This window comes from Rutidosis leptorrhynchoides, chromosome 5 (genome assembly GCF_046630445.1).
Source record: "Rutidosis leptorrhynchoides isolate AG116_Rl617_1_P2 chromosome 5, CSIRO_AGI_Rlap_v1, whole genome shotgun sequence".
NCBI classification, from domain to species: Eukaryota; Viridiplantae; Streptophyta; class Magnoliopsida; order Asterales; family Asteraceae; genus Rutidosis; species Rutidosis leptorrhynchoides.
The window spans coordinates 265,275,500-265,293,414 of record NC_092337.1 but is presented as its reverse complement, the minus strand read 5'-3'; positions in this window follow the sequence as shown (position 1 = coordinate 265,293,414).

Genomic DNA, 17,915 nt, shown 5'->3' with positions numbered 1-17,915 from the left:
CCATGTACTTTATTCTATTTCCGATGAGTTCATACCTTGACCAATGTATAAGCACAGATATTTAATTACCCTCATAATTGTCAACTTTATAAAAGGTTTTTAATCATGTTTACTGGTGGAAGGACGATAATAACGAGGTTTATATAATAGACAGAAAGTGAGTACGAAGCGATAATCATCCCTAACTAACATTAATAAATCATGGTAAACAATGAAGCAATTACTCACACATCATGGCAACAATCATTTCAATTATTAATAAATCACAAACATCAAACAAGAACATTCTGACAAATTAATTAAAGAAAGAATAGATAGTACCGGATAATGCGGACATAAGAACATTGGTATTTCTTTACAATATCCAAAGCGTTACATTACTCACTAGCTTCTACTACTAACTACATACTAATCACCCACTGATCACTAGAGAGCGACAGTAGAGAGATAACTACATTCCTAATCCGTGTACGTTTCTCCCTCTAGAAGTTAGAGAAAGAAAGTAGAGAGAGAACTAATCTCGTATTGATCACTAGAGAGCGACATAGAAAGATATTATTGAGAGAGAAGTGAAGAATTGGTGTGGTTTGAAGTGAAAATGAAGCACCTATTTATAAGGAAAGCTGATGGCATTTTAGTAAAGAAGCTGAAACAGTACCCGGTGTAGAGTGCCAATGTAAATGTGGGCAGCCCGTGGGGAGTGCCCGTGTTCAAATCTTGTGTAGCGACCCGACAAAATCGTCATTGACGGTGCCATCTATTTAGGTCCTATTACGTGGTCATAAGTCTTTAAAATGACGTTTGACCAAAAGTATGTCGTATTCATTTTAAAAGTAAAGATGTTTCAAGGTATACAAAGTAGTTCGACAACTAGTTACATTACAAAGTTTAAAGTACAATTGAAACATATGCGACACAATTTAAAAGTAGCCAAAAGACGCTCCATGTATGCATGTATACTCGACATCCAAGAAAGTATCAAAAGTAATGAGCGGAAGCATGTATCACAAAATGTTCAAGGACCTGGAAAAAACATAGAAATCTGTCAACGAAAATGTTGGTGAAATCATAGGTTTAAGTAAGTAAGTAGAAGTGAACCACAAGATTTGTAACATTGATATAATAGTAATATATTCTAAAAGTTAATATTCACGAGCACCCAATTATCAATGCTTAACATTCCTTCCATAGAACCCCATCACAATAGTGTTAGAACAAACACTGTTTCTAGAAAATATATTTCATTCGTAGACGGTAGCGAACCGCCTGAATGAGGGTTTGTCAAACCCATATGGATCCATACAACATAAGTTCTCGCTTACACCCGACAAGTGTAACTAATGATAATCGAATTGAGGATTTTGTTCTAAACTCGTATGTAGAATGTTTGTTTTCCTGTACTTGTGTTCACTTAGTAAAAAGAAACGTTTATGATTTCTCATCCCAAATGTAAGTTCAAAAGCGTAAAAGTGGGACTATGATCTCACCTTGAGTGCAAGTATGTAAAAGTACTTCAACAAGTAAACGTGTGCAAGAACGAATGCTAGTCTTGACCTAAACAAATAGGTTTGTATCAATATCGGTAAACACGGTCGGTCAAAGTGTTCAATTAGTCCCGTGGCTCGTTACGACTCGATTACTATAGCATGTGAATCAATTTGTCACGATTCATGTAAGATACAAGTATAAAAGCATGTTAGAACGATTGCACAAACATTTGGTTAAGTTTGATTAAAAGTCAACTTTGGTCGAGTCAAAGTCAACAAAAAGTCAACACGTTCGGGTCGGGTCCCGGACTATTTTTCTGAGGTTTTTAATCATATATGAGCATGTTAGAGCAAGTTACATGTGAATCGGAGGTCCATAGCATGGCAAACATTTTTCGTAAAATGACCAAACCAAACAGAATTTGGTAGTGAATCTGGACGGCGTCCAGTTTTGCTGGACGGTGTCCAGCATTGAAGGCCTAGACGGCGTCCAATAAACTGGATGACATCCAGATCTGTAAGCAGACCCTGTTTTGCTGCAACAAACAAATGCACGAACCAAAACACAAACAATCCCAATTTATGACCCGCAAACAATCAAAACATGTATCTTATATCATCGGAAAGGTATTTTGACAAGAAAAACAACTAAGCACATTTCATCAATCAATCTACCACTTACAACAACCAAAATCACATTGAATGCTCAACATTTATTACATTCAAGTTCATAAATGCGGTTTGGTGATTCGGGAACTTACTACCTACATACAATACGCCATTTCGTAGGTAATCAAGCATACAATCTAACTAAACATTTACCAACAACAATTCATGGCATTCAAAGCATCAAATGTTCACATTTAGTTCTATCAAACTCTAACCAATCATCACCAAAATCAATAATCAAGTTTATGAAGTTTTCTAAAGCAACCTACACATCAAATTGAAGCTAGTGATACTAGTAACACAATTAAAACATGCACTTATAACAAGTTGTGTATGTCCTTGTCGGTTTAATTTCATTATTAAGTAATACAATGACTTGGTCAAATGTATCGGGGACGTTACTCCCGATAGGCCTACCCCCAATAATTAAGCATGCTGCAGCAATTAAAAATATCACTGTAGGGACTTAGTCGGACATAGCCGGGTATAGCATAGTTTAACATTTTGGTACTTGTGTTTAAAGTGTAAAAAGAAAAAAAAGCATGTGTCTCACCCCAAGTAAAAGTAAGTAAGTTTGCTAGCAATTAAAGAGGGGCTATGAATTCACCTTAGTAAGTAGAGAGAGAGTTATTCCTCGGAATAAAGAGTTGATCGAGTGAGCAGGAAAATCAACCTATTGACATTTAAGAGTAGTTAAGTGTTTTACCCATGTTTAAGTTTAAGTATGTGTTTAAGTATAGTTTGTTTTACTAAGTTTCTATTCCTAGTAAGTTACTATTTTTATAAAGTTTCCATTTTTAGAAAGTTTCTTATTTTACTAAGTTTCTATGACTAGAGAGTTTCTACTTTTATTAGTGTTTTCCATTTTAGGATACTTGTCGTATTAGATAAGCTTCCAATCACCCCTTTCCCTTCGAATGGCTAATTTAGATCTAGGGGCTTGAGCCATAGGACCCTTTAAATCGGAAATCCAAACCCTCTGCCTAGAATCTCATAGAAACCATTCGTCAAGAAAGTTCGAAGATCTATACATCTCTAATACATATCCTAAAATGTTTTTATGTTACAATATAAGTAGTAGGTTATAGGTGCTAGTAATAGTAATAGTATATACATGTTATTTATTTTATTTTTAATTGCATATAATTTATAACATTATTTACATGTTTCGGTAAAAATAATAACCGAAGAAAAAAGTAAAAAGTATAAAGTAAAAAGTAAAAAGTAAAAAAAAAATAAAAAGTAAGAAAAGAATACTTAATAGTAGTAATTCTTCAAAGAGAGAATGAGAGAAATTTTGGTGTGAGTTTGAATGAGAAATGAGGGGTATTTATACTTGAAAAAATTAGGTAAAAAGAATAAAATAATTAAAATAAAAAGAAATATTTTAATTCTTAATGGGATTTTAAAAATAAAAAATATTAAATGTTAGGTCATGGGATAATGCACAAAATAAAATAATAAAAGTAGTTTTTCCATTACAATTTTTTAATTAAAAAGTAATTTATTTATTTATTTTTTTTTCATTTATTTTAAGGATTTTTTTTATATAAATAAACAAATTGATTTAATGCATTTCCAAGAATATTTGTCAATAATATTTTATTTTTATTTTATTTTATTTTTTTATTTAATTAATAAATACAAATTTTGCATAAAAATAATAAATAATTCGGTATTTTGTATTTTTAATAATAATTATGATTTTAATTATTAAACTATAGTTTTAGTAAGTTTGTAAATATTATTACATTTATATATAATTGGATTTATTATATAGTTAAATATATAATACATTAACTAAATAATAAAAGTGATACAAAGTTTATATACTTTGTTAAATTATGTCAAATTATATAAATTAATAATATATTATTTATTTAAGCGTACATTGTTGACTAAAAATTATTATTCGGTCAATATTTAATTGTATATAACAACCCTTAATACATATAGTCAGACATATAACCCTAGGGTTAATTCAGTAATTTAGAAGTCGAAAAGTGAGGGTTGTTACAGTACCTCCCCGTTAATAAAAACTTCGTCCTGAAGTTTTAGGTAGACTTCTCGGATGCATCAGCGGTTGAGAAGAGATGGGGATATTTCTGTTTCATTTGGTCTTCACGTTCCCAGGTATGTTCGGGGCCTTGCGTGTTTTCCAAAGGATAGAATATTGTTTTTTTTTCAAGCGTTTAAGTCATACAAACCATAATCTCTATAGGTTCTTCTACGAAGTGCATTTTATCATTAATGCAGAGATCATTCAAAATGATGATGTTATGCAAGTCATTTTAGTAAATTGGATACATGAAATGTGTTATGAATAATATTGAGCTCATTTAAAACCTTGAGCGTTTATGCAGCAATATTAGGCAGACAAAACAGAGAGGAGTTCATGAAAATCATAGTCATGAAATTTGATAGAGATCGTCATTCTTTATAACAAGAATGATGAATTAGAGTTTTATCGACATTAAATAATATGAATAAAGTAATTCGATTATAGAAAGAGTATAAACGAAGCTATCGTAAAAGAGTAAATGAGAAAATTAAATTTTCGCCTTAACTTTTGACGTAGTTACGATTGATTTCCGGATTTCAAGGAATTAAAGAAATATTCGAAATCTTTATAAGATTTGATTTTCCGGTAATTACGGAAATTAGGATTTTCTTTAATTAAATGCGGTGAATTGCCTCGATTGCTGTGTCTGGAATTTTTGCTATAAATTAGCTTCTTCCGTTTCATTATCTTCACCACTTATATAATTTCTTTCTCAATTCATACTTCCAAAAGTTTTGTTAATATGCTCAATCTAGTTCTTGTCTTTGACATTATATTGGTTATCGCCACAATCATCCTTCTTTTCCAACTCCCACCAGAGGAGTCTGTTTACTTCTACTATGCTCTAGGATTTATTCTGTTTTCAGTTCTCCCGTGTCTTTATATTGCTATACGCATTGATATACACGGTTTGTAATTTCAGTGTTGTTATCGGGATTTATATTTTCCCTTATATGTCGAAGCTTCATGCTTTTGTAAAGCAAGTAACGGTCCAGAATTTGTAGGTATGAAGTTTCGAATGATCATGATATTCAAAGCAAAAGGAAAGGTAATAGCACGATTTGATTTGTCATATTACCAGAATATCCGGAAAAGCCCGAATTATCAAGAAAAATATTTTCTTGATATGTTTAGAGTTTAAATAGATAAGATTCGTGTAACATGGCAAATGATGATTATAAAGTCTATGAATCATCATCTTCTATTAAAAATTTAGCATGACTTACTGTAATATAATCACGTTGGCCTGACGTCATTATATTATACTAACTCATGCTTCAATTCCCAACACTACTTTAAATCATTCATAATTTAAACTTGAACTTTACAGAATATAGAAACTAAAACAGTTTCCTTTATGATGTGATAAAGATATCGCAAAGAGATAATTAATTGCTGATAAGAATCGTTATAAAGATATCTTCAGAAATATAGAGGATATTTATAACGAAAGATACAGTGATATCTCAGAATTTCTAAGTTCCAATGACGAGGAAAATTCTTTTGTTTCCTCTGCATTTAATGCTACCATATCTGAATCATTGGTTATCAATCCGAGATGGTTTCAAGAAATTTTATTTTTTAGATGATTAAACGCTGATTGTAATCATCAACGGATCTAATGGTTAACGAATAGGCGTTGTTGATGATAATTTCGGTGGTTTGATGTGATAATTCATCATAGAATACGAATGAATATAATTCATGAATGTAGTGATCTTTAGGAAGATAACACCCGCTAAAGCTTTACTTGAATTCTGGTATGTTAATTTCAGAATGTGTAATTAAATTTGTATGAAAATGATTGTGTATCACAGTGAAGGCAGTGAGTATAATTAATGATTTATGAATCGAAATTGAAGAATGTAGTGAGATGTAAATATTTCTCAGGTATTACCTACCCGTTGAAATATTTTCACAATTAACAGTTTTTACAATCTTTATGAAGATATACGTTCATATATGTATTCTTCAGATATAATCATGGATTTAATGAGTTAATATATATTAAACTCATTTGATTTGCGGTTTGGAACGAGAGTAAATAATCTCCAAAATCTTAGAGATTTCATAATTATTGCGAAATATTTCGCTAATGAAGTTATGAATCAATACATTCATCGTTATACTTGATTTATTATGAAATGGAGTTTATTGTGCTGAAGTAGTGATTAACAATTGTTAAGTCATTAGCTAAGGGTGTACATCATAGCATATTAGTGATATGAATTAACCAAGTAGTACATACTAGTTGAGATTCTCACGTAATTGTTTAGTACGACAAGATTTATTATTGTTCCAAATCATATATATATAAAGTATACATATATAATTCTTCATGAAGAATGAGTCAATACATCTTAACTATTTATTGCTAATATTCCTTGGTATCTATGGGGTGTATCATGTTGATGTTTGAGGCACTGAGTGTGTTGTTGAGGCGGGGGATGCGAATGTTGTTGTTGATGAAGCTGATGCTGTTAGTGGTGATGTTGATGGTACTGATGGTACTGGTGGTGATGCTGGTTATGCTGCTGGTGCTGCTGCTGGTGTTCGTAGGTTTCGCACCAGATTTTTTCCAGAGCCACTACTCGAGCGCGAAGCTCGTTGACTTCTTCTATTATTCCGGGATGATTGGTGGTTGGAACAAGGGGGTGAATAAGATCTAGAATCTTTGATATTATATATTCGTGACGGGATACCCTGGAAAGAAGAGAGAAAATGGTGTTTCGGACTGGTTCGTCGGTAAGCGCTTCAGGTTCTTCGCCAAGAGGTGAATTCGGTTGGTGGAAGGGATCACCTTCTTCTTATCTCCATTGATTGAGTCGGCTACGAACCCATCCCCAATTCATCCAGAATAGATGATGGCTGATTGGTACGTTTGTTCCGGTTACGCTGCCGTGGGAGCTTGAAGAGTTTGATAAATTCATATTATATGTTTGGAATAGGGTTTGATATGAAATGGGTATTGAATACCGAATGATATATTCGTCTCCTTGAATACGTATTTATAGCAAAAAGATTTCCGTAATTTACGGAGGAAATTTAGGATAAGTGGTAGACAAAGTTTATAGACATGATAATATATGATAAGATATGATGTGTCATCCATTTATGTAATAATGGTGGTATGACGTGTTGAGATTTGTAACCAGATATTGATTAAAGAATTTCAATTCGTATACTGTGATAACCCAATAATATTTTCCAGTTCGCAAACCGATGCATAAAGGCATAAGATACGTGAGTGTTTGAAGTAGTAGCAGGAGCTTGTGGACGAACCGTTATCTTCAATATATAGAAGTTTGATAAACTTGATAGGTCATAAGTTTGAAAAAAAAAATAAGTGGAATAAAGATGAATATGATATAAACGAAACACTTTATTTTATTAAGAACAAGGCTTTAAACAAGCCTTCTTATTACACGATTCGGGGATAGAAATAGTTTAAGGCATAGCCTTTACATAGACAAGGAATTGGAAAAATAATCTAGGAAATATTAAGATTGAAGTAATCTTCATATTTCTTCTTCTCATCCTCCACCTTCTTCATAAACTCATCAACTTTCTCGTTCCTCGCCTTTTGTTTCTCATGCAGGAACTCGAGATTATCATAAAGGTTAGAAACTTCATTGTTGATTACATGGTACTTGTGGTACCTTATAGAAAGTTGATTATTCACGCGGTTTTCCTCCATCTTCAATCTAAGGTCAACATATTCTCTTAGGCAAGAGAGAGATTGCTTCCCCCATCGGGTATTTCTATCACCTTCATACTTCACCAACTTTATCTCTTTCTTTAGTTCAGCATTTTCCTCCATGAGCTTCTTGATCGCTGGGTCTTTTCCTTCATTTGAAAATCGATCCTTGCAATATGGTGAATTAGGTCATTGGTAGTTTTTCGCAGATTCATGAGCTCGTACTTGGCATCAACTTCATCGTAGAAAGGAGATCGGGATCTTTTCTTTGACGGCCCAGTTTCTTCAAAACATTTCCTCTTGTCTTTATTCCTCGGGGTTGGATAGTATTCAGGAGACCCATGTAACTTTAGAGTAGTATTTGGGCTATAATTTGGTGAGGGAGGACCACCAAAGTCATAAGGTGGACTTTGGATTGGTCTTTCTGTGGAAGACCTTTCAGTATCTTTTTCGGTTGGCTTGAAAAGATTCATTTTGGTCGTTTGATGATAATTAGACATCCTAACATTAGAAAGGATATTTTGATTAGAATCTTTAAGCATAATCGTTAAGATTATGGGGTAATCCTAAGTGCTTTAATTCTACTGCAGGAAAGGTTATAGTTTCCTAGATTGCTAAGGCACCCTAGCTAACAAGTAAGACACACATAAAAATGCAATCCTGGTCCTCTATAACATCCTGGTTATGCTCTGATACCAATCTGTAACGTCCTCTCAATAGGGTCTGGAAGGAACGTCACTAATATCAAAACATACCAACATATTATAATAAACGAGAACAATACTAAATGATGAATTTAACTTTAATGAGTACGCAGCGGAAAATGAAATGTCGTTACAATGACAGGAATAACAATATCGTAAATGTTCACATGCAGAAGTAATAAATGCGATATCTCTTGATCCTATGTCCAAGTAGCATCACATAAGCAGTAAGTATAAGAGCTTGAATCAAACAGCACCTGAGACAAAACATGCTAAAGTGTCAACCAAAAAGGTTGAGTGAAGTTCATAGGTTTAACAAAAAGTTTGTCGTTGTTTTAGACCACAAGATTTAGTTTGTAAAGTTGATCTCCCGCAGGATCAAAAAGTTATGCCAATGCGTGATATTTAGACTAAACGTTCAAGTTTGCCCCATGACAAGTTGTGTATGTCCTTGTCGGTTTAATTTCATTATTAAGTAATACAATGACTTGGTCAAATGTATCGGGGACGTTACTCCCGATAGGCCTACCCCCAATAATTAAGCATACCGCAGCAATTAAAAATATCCCTGTAGGGACTTAGTCGGACATAGCCGGGTATAGCATAGTTTAACATTTTGGTACTTGTGTCTAAAGTGTAAAAAGTAAAAACAGCATGTGTCTCATCCCAAGTAAAAGTAAGTAAGTTTGCTAGCAATTAAAGAGGGGCTATGAATTCACCTTAGTAAGTAGAGAGAGAGTTATTCCTCGGAATAAAGAGTTGAACGAGTGAGCAGGAAAATCAACCTATTGACATTTAAGAGTAGTTAAGTGTTTTGCCCATGTTTAAGTTTAAGTATGTGTTTAAGTATAGTTTGTTTTACTAAGTTTCTATTCCTAGTAAGTTACTATTTTTATAAAGTTTCCATTTTTAGAAAGTTTCTTATTTTACTAAGTTTTTATGACTAGAGAGTTTCTACTTTTATCAGTGTTTTCCATTTTAGGATACTTGTCGTATTAGATAAGCTTCCAATCACCCCTTTCCCTTCGAATGGCTAATTTAGATCTAGGGGCTTGAGCCATAGGTCCCTTTAAATCGGAAATCCAAACCCTCTGCCTAGAGTCTCATAGAAACCATTCGTCAAGAAAGTTCGAAGATCTATACATATCTAATACATATCCCAAAATGTTTTTATGTTACAATATAAGTAGTAGGTTATAGGTGCTAGTAATAGTAATAGTGTATACATGTTATTTATTTTATTTTTAATTGCATATAATTTATAACATTATTTACATGTTTCGGTAAAAATAATAACCGAAGAAAAAAGTAAAAAGTAAAAAGTAAAAAGTAAAAAAAAAATAAAAAGTAAGAAAAGAATACTTACTAGTAGTAATTCTTCAAAGAGAGAATGATAGAAATTTTGGTGTGAGTTTGAATGAGAAATGAGGGGTATTTATACTTGAAAAAAATTAGGTAAAAAGAATAAAATAATTAAAAAAAAAGAAATATTTTAATTCTTAATGGGATTTTAAAATTAAAAAATATTAAATGTTAGGTCATGGGATAATGCACAAAATAAAATAATAAAAGTAGTTTTTCCATTACAATTTTTTAATTAAAAAGTAGTTTATTTATTTATTTTTTTCATTTATTTTAAGGATTTTTTTTATATAAATAAACAAATTGATTTAATGCTTTTCCAAGAATATTTGTCAATAATATTTTATTTTTATTTTTTTTATTTTTTTATTTAATTAATAAATACAAATTTTGCATAAAAATAATAAATAATTCGGTATTTTGTATTTTTAATAATAATTATGATTTTAATTATTAAACTATAGTTTTAGTAAGTTTGTAAATATTATTACATTTATATATAATTGGATTTATTATATAGTTAAATATATAATACATTAACTAAATAATAAAAGTGATACAAAGTTTATATACTTAGTTAAATTATGTCAAATTATATAAATTAATAATATATTATTTATTTAAGCGTACATTGTTGACTAAAAATTACTATTCGGTCAATATTTAATTGTATATAACAACCCTTAATACATATAGTCAGACATATAACCCTAGGGTTAATTCACTAATTTAGAAGTCGAAAAGTGAGGGTTGTTACAGTATTCGACGATCATCTTTTTCCTTAAGTTGGCCCAAGAGAGGGCGTGAGCTTCATCGGTACCCACCGATTGTACATAGGTGTTCAACCATGTGAAGGCGACACCAGCGAAAGTGCGAGTGGAGTATTTGACCTTATCTTGGTCCCGACAACCGCTTATGCTAAAAACAACCTCCGTTTGTTCGAACCATCGAGTGAGAGTAACCGGTCCCCCGGTCCCATCAAAAGTATGAGGTTTGCACCCCATGAAGGCTTTGTAGGAGCACCCTTCGCTTGAGTTACCGGCCCCTTGATTGTTGTTGTTGTTGTTATTGTTGTTGTTGTTGGAAGAGTGACCGGCCATAGCCACATCCACGGCGGTGACTATCATTCGTTGAAGGGCTTGTTTGGGAGTCTCATGGCGTGGCACATGGCGAGGAGGCATTGTTCCTTCAAAACACAAGAATACTGTTGATTAGTATTTTCAATAATACTAATCATGATATGGAATAAGGATAGAGAGAAAATTTTCCTTGACTCTCCTTAAATTCTTTATGTCATAATGTCGGAACGTTCATATGAGTCACTGTAATATAATCCCGGAAATTATATTACCCTAATTCATATGTGAATTTGACATTATTTCACTAAGTCAAGGTGGCGCGTCAATCAAATTAAACAGCGTGAGATTAAGATGAAATAAGAGTAGATATGAGTAGAAACATTCGAGTATAAATGCATAAGTAGTCAAGTAATTCCTACTTCAAGTCTATATGCCGGTTGTAGTCTAGACTCACTAATGTACCCTATGACTCGGGGTTGACACCAATGAACTCTAAATCCCTAGAACCAATGTAACATCCCGCCTTTTTTCGTTTACTTTCCGTTTAACTATTTTAAAGTCCGATATGTATTTATAACATCTCCCGTTGATACGCGTTTTAAATTATCTCCTTTAGGTAATTCACGCACCCGAATGAAACTTGAGGGACTAAACTTGCCAATGGACCAAACCTTTGACTAGGTCAAAGGGTCAACACTCACTCTCATCCATTCATCCATCTCTTTCTCTTTACTACTTCCACTTTTTACTCTCAAATCTTTAAACAAGATTCATCATCTAAATCAAATCGAGCAAGCTTCAATCCAAACAAATTACATATTTGGAATCCTCGCAACTTCCTCTTCGATTCCATACCGATTTCATTACATTTGGGTAACTTTCTAAAATCACTAGATTTTGTGTTCTTGATGTTTTAAACTTATAAAAGTGTTAATTAATGTCTATGGCTCAAGTCTAACATGAATATAAGATTTTTATGCTCGATCTTGTTGTTTTGAAGTAACTAGCATGAACTTAAATTTTGGTGTATTGTTCTTGAGATTTAGTTGCTTAAATGTTGTTAAATATTATAAGTGCATGTTTTAATTGTGTTACTAGTATCACCAGCTTCAATTTGATGTGTAGGTTGCTTTAGAAAACTTCATAAATTTGATTATTGATTTTGGTGATGATTGGTTAGAGTTTGATAGAACTAAATGTGAACATTTGATGCGTTGAATGCCATGAATTGTTGTTGGTAAGTGTTTAGTTAGATTGTATGCTTGATTACCTACAAAATGGCGTATTGTATGTAGGTAGTAAGTTGCTGAATCACCAAACCACATTTATGAACTTGAATGTAATAAATGTTGAGCATTCAATGTGATTTTGGTTGTTGTAAGTGGTAGATTGATTGATGAAATGTGCTTAGTTGTTTTCCTTGTCAAAATACCTTTTCGATGATATAAGATACATGTTTTGGTTGTTTGCGGGTCATAATTGGGATTGTTTGTGTTTTGGTTCGTGCATTTGTTTGTTGCAGCAAAACAGGGTCTGCTTACAGATCTGGATGCCGTCCAGATTATTGGACGCCGTCCAGGCCTTCAATGCTGGATGCCGTCCAACAAATTTGGACGCCGTCCAGATGCACTACCAAATTCTGTTTGGTTTGATCATTTTACGAAAAATGTTTGCCATGCTATAGACCTCCGATTCACATGTAACTTGCTCTAACATGCTCATATATGATTAAAAACCTCCAAAAAATAGTTCGGGACCCGACCCGAACGTGTTGACTTTTCGTTAACTTTGACCCGACCAAAGTTGACTTTTAATTAAACTTAACCAAATGTTCGTGCAATCGTTCTAACATGCTTTTATATTTGTATCTTGCATGAAACGTGACAACTTGATTCACATGCTATAGTAATCGAGTCGTAAAGAGCCATAGGACTAATTGAACACTTTGACCGACCGTGTTTACCGATATTGATACAAACCTATTTGTTTAGGTCAAGACTAGCATTCGTTCTTGCACACGTTTACTTGTTGAAGTACTTTTACATACTTGCACTCAAGGTGAGATCATAGTCCCACTTTTATGCTTTTGAACTTACATTTGGGATGAGAAAACATAAACGTTTCTTTTTACTAAGTGAACACAAAGACAGGAAAATAAACATTCTACATACGTGTTTAGAACAAAATCCTCAATTCGATTATCATTAGTTACACTTGCCGGGTGTAAGCGAGAACTTATGTTGTATGGATCCATATGGGTTTGACAAACCCTCATTCAGGCGGTTCACTACCGTCTACGAATGAAATATATTTTCTAGAAACAGTGTATGTTCTAACACTATTGTGATGGTGTTCTATGGAAAGAATGTTAAGCATTGATAATTGGGTGCTCGTGAATATTAACTTTTAGAATGTATTACTATTATATCAATGTTACAAATCTTGTGGTTCACTTGTACTTACTTACTTAAACCTATAATTTCACCAACGTTTTCGTTGACAGATTTCTATGTTTTTCTCAGGTCCTTGAATGTTTTGTGATACATGCTTCCGCTCATTACTTTTGATACTTTCTTGGATGTCGAGTATGCATGCATACGTGGAGCGTCTTTTGGCTACTTTTAAATTGTGTCGCATATGTTTCAATTGTACTTTAAACTTTGTAATGTAACTAGTTGTCGAACTACTTTGTATACCTTGAAACATCTTTACTTTTGAAATGAATGCGACATACTTTTGGTCAAACGTCGTTTTAAAGACTTATGACCACGTAACGGGACCTAAGTAGACGGCGCCGTCAATGACGATTTTTTCGGGTCGCTACAGATGGTATCAGAGCCAGGCCCCGAACCAAACGTGCACAGCGGGGACGCTGTGTCCAATTAGGGGAGAGGATTGTAACATCTGTGTTACATCCGTCCCACATCGGTTGGAGAGGAGAACGAATCATGCCTTATAAGGGTGTGGAGACCTTTCCTAGCATGACGCGTTTTGGGACCACAAACGCAGCAGATCCCATGAGAACTCTGTAGTTAAGCGTGCTCAGGCGAGATCACTACCAGGATGGGTGACCTCCTGGGAAAGTGCTCGTCGTGTGTAGTTGCCAAGAAAAATTCGTGCGCCTACGGGCAAAGTGGACAATATCATGCTACGGGGAACGTTTACCAGGGATGTTACATCTTGCCCGTGCACAATGCCCGTGTACTTGACGAACCGGCATCCCGTGTAGACTAACTGGAAGCCCGTGTACAGTCAAAATGGCAGCCCGTGGGGACCAACTTGCATCCCATGTATCCGATATTGTTTTGTCTTGTTTCCGTGGTCATAACTCCGTTTTCACCATTTTCGCTCTATCTTCTTCGTTTTTTGTCCATTTAAGCGATTCTTGCGTCCATGCGTTCAATAAAATATCCTACAATATAAAATCAACTAAATAATAATTTATAAAAATTATAAAATAATTAATTTAAACGTGAGTTAATCGTCTTAGCCGGTTTTGCTCGTTTTCCTCGTTTTTAATCCGTTTTTAGTGATTCTTGAAACTCGACCTTCGTACTGACAGAATCTATCAAATGAAGCAAATAAATGCTTATTTTGATTGATAAAGTTTGAATCTTTATTATGTTGGGCTTAATATCAGGAGTAAAAACACGACTTTTTAGCCGATATCAAATAGTACTGCCAATATCACGGATTTTGGAGCCAAATTTTGAAGCTGATCCAAATTATTTCATTAAAAAATTATGGTAATTTCAAAAAATTTGGAGTTGATCCTGCCACACTAGTTTTGATCCATCCACATCAAAATAATATAAATTACATATTTCACCCTTTATAGAAGTATATTGACTTAATAGTAGTTCGAGCGTAAAATAGAAAGTATGTATTATTTATGAAACAGTCATCATTAGTTTGACATTCAGTTGAATACTTTTGTTGTGTAACTTTTTGCAACTACAGAGGATCTTGATGATCAAAATTCAGATAAAAATTTTGAGTTCAGACCCAAGCAAGTTAGACATGAAGAAGGGATAGTTCGAGGTCTTAGAGATGAAGAAATGGATACTGTAGTGACCCGAACTTTTCCATGTTTATATATATTAATTGAGATTGATATTACATGATTAAATGTTTCCAATATGTTAAGCAATCAAACTTGTTAAGACTTGATTAATTGAAATATGTTTCATATAGACAATTGACCACCCAAGTTGACCGGCGATTCACGAACGTTAAAACTTGTAAAAACGACATGATGATATATATATGGATATACATATGGTTAACATGAGATTATGATAAGTAAGTATCTCCATAAGTATATTAACAATGAGTTATATACATATAAACAAGACTACTAACTTAAGGATTTCGAAATGAGACATATATGTAACGATTATCGTTGTAACGACATTTAAATGTATATATATCATATTAAGATATATTAATATATCATAATATCATGATAATATAATAATTTAACATCTCATTAGATATAATAAACAATGGGTTAACAATATTAATTGAGATCGTTAACTTAAAGGTTTCAAAACAACACTTACATGTAACGACTAACGATGACTTAACGACTCCGTTAAAATGTATATACATGTAGTGTATTTAGATGTATTAAAATACTTTTGGAAGACTTCAAGACATATATCAAAACACTCATACTTAACGAAAATGGTTACAGTTACTTTCCCATTCTTTTCTTTCATCAAGAATTCTAGTCGTATTCTTACCCGTATTATACACAGCTTCAAAACGTACTTACTATGGGTATATACCAATAGGAACTAGCATGGGATTCCACTCTTGATTATGTCATGTATGACTAATCAATTTTAACTTCTACCATGAGCTAGTCAACTAACTAGAACTCCTTTTAACCCCACTCACCACTCACCAATTAACACTCATCATTCACTCCATTTCACTTCCAAATCTCTTTCTAATTCTCTCTCAACACACCCACACTATTATGAACGTATTTTTCCAGTAGTTAATCATCATCTTCATCAAAAATCACTTCAAGAATCAAGCTATAATCATCATAGGAAGAACACTTCAAGAATACTTCAAAAATCCCTTCAAGTTTACTAATTTACTTCCAAGCTTTCTAATCCATTCCAAGTAATCATCTAAGATCAAGAAACCTTTGTTATATACAGTAGGTTATCTTTCTTATTCAAGGTAATATTCATATTCAAACTTTGATTCAATTTCTATAACTATAAACTATCTTAATTCGAGCAAAAATCTTACTTGAACTTGTTTTTGTGTCATGATCCTATTTCAAGAACTTTCAAGCCATCCAAGATCCTTTGAAGCTAGATCATTTCTTGTCACTTCCAGTAGGTTTACCTACTAAACTTGAGGTAGTAATGATGTTCATAACATCATTCGATTCATATATATAAAACTATCTTATTCGAAGGTTTAAACTCGTAATCACTAGAACATAGTTTAGTTAATTCTAAACTTGTTCGCAAACAAAAGTTAATCCTTCTAACTTGACTTTTAAAATTAACTAAAAACATGTTCTATATCTATATTATATGCTAACTTAATGATTTAAAACCTGGAAACATGAAAAACACCGTAAAACCGGATTTACGCCGTAGTAGTAACACCGCGGGCTGTTTTGGGTTAGTTAATTAAAAACTATGATAAACTTTGATTTAAAAGTTGTTATTCTGAGAAAATGATTTTTATTATGAACATGAAACTATATCCAAAAATTATAGTTAAACTCAAAGTGGAAGTATGTTTTCTAAAATGGTCATCTAGACGTTGTTCTTTCGACTGAAATGACTACCTTTACAAAAACGACTTGTAACTTATTTTTCCGACTATAAACCTATACTTTTTCTGTTTAGATTCATAAAATAGAGTTCAATATGAAACCATAGCAATTTGATTCGCTCAAAACGGATTTAAAATGAAGAAGTTATGGGTAAAACAAGATTGGATAATTTTTCTCATTTTAGCTACGTGAAAATTGGTAACAAATATATTCCAACCATAACTTAATCAACTTGTATTATATATTATGTAATCTTGAGATACCATAGACACGTATACAATGTTTCGACCTATCATGTCAACACATCTATATATATTTCGGAACAACCATAGACACTCTATATGTGAATGTTGGAGTTAGCTATACAGGGTTGAGGTTGATTCCAAAATATGTATAGTTTGAGTTGTGATCAATACTGAGATACGTATACACTGGGTCGTGGATTGATTCAAGATAATATTTATCGATTTATTTCTGTATATCTAACTGTGGACAACTAGTTGTAGGTTACTAACGAGGACAGCTGACTTAATAAACTTAAAACATCAAAATATATTAAAAGTGTTGTAAATATATTTTGAACATACTTTGATATATATGTATATATTGTTATAGGTTCGTGAATCAACCAGTGGCCAAGTCTTACTTCCCGACGAAGTAAAAATCTGTGAAAGTGAGTTATAGTCCCACTTTTAAAATCTAATATTTTTGGGATGAGAATACATGCAGGTTTTATAAATGATTTACAAAATAGACACAAGTACGTGAAACTACATTCTATGGTTGAATTATCGAAATCGAATATGCCCCTTTTTATTAAGTCTGGTAATCTAAGAATTAGGGAACAGACACCCTAATTGACGCGAATCCTAAAGATAGATCTATTGGGCCTAACAAACCCCATCCAAAGTACCGGATGCTTTAGTACTTCGAAATTTATATCATATCCGAAGGGTGTCCCGGAATGATGGGGATATTCTTATATATGCATCTTGTTAACGTTGGTTACCAGGTGTTCACCATATGAATGAATTTTATCTCTATGT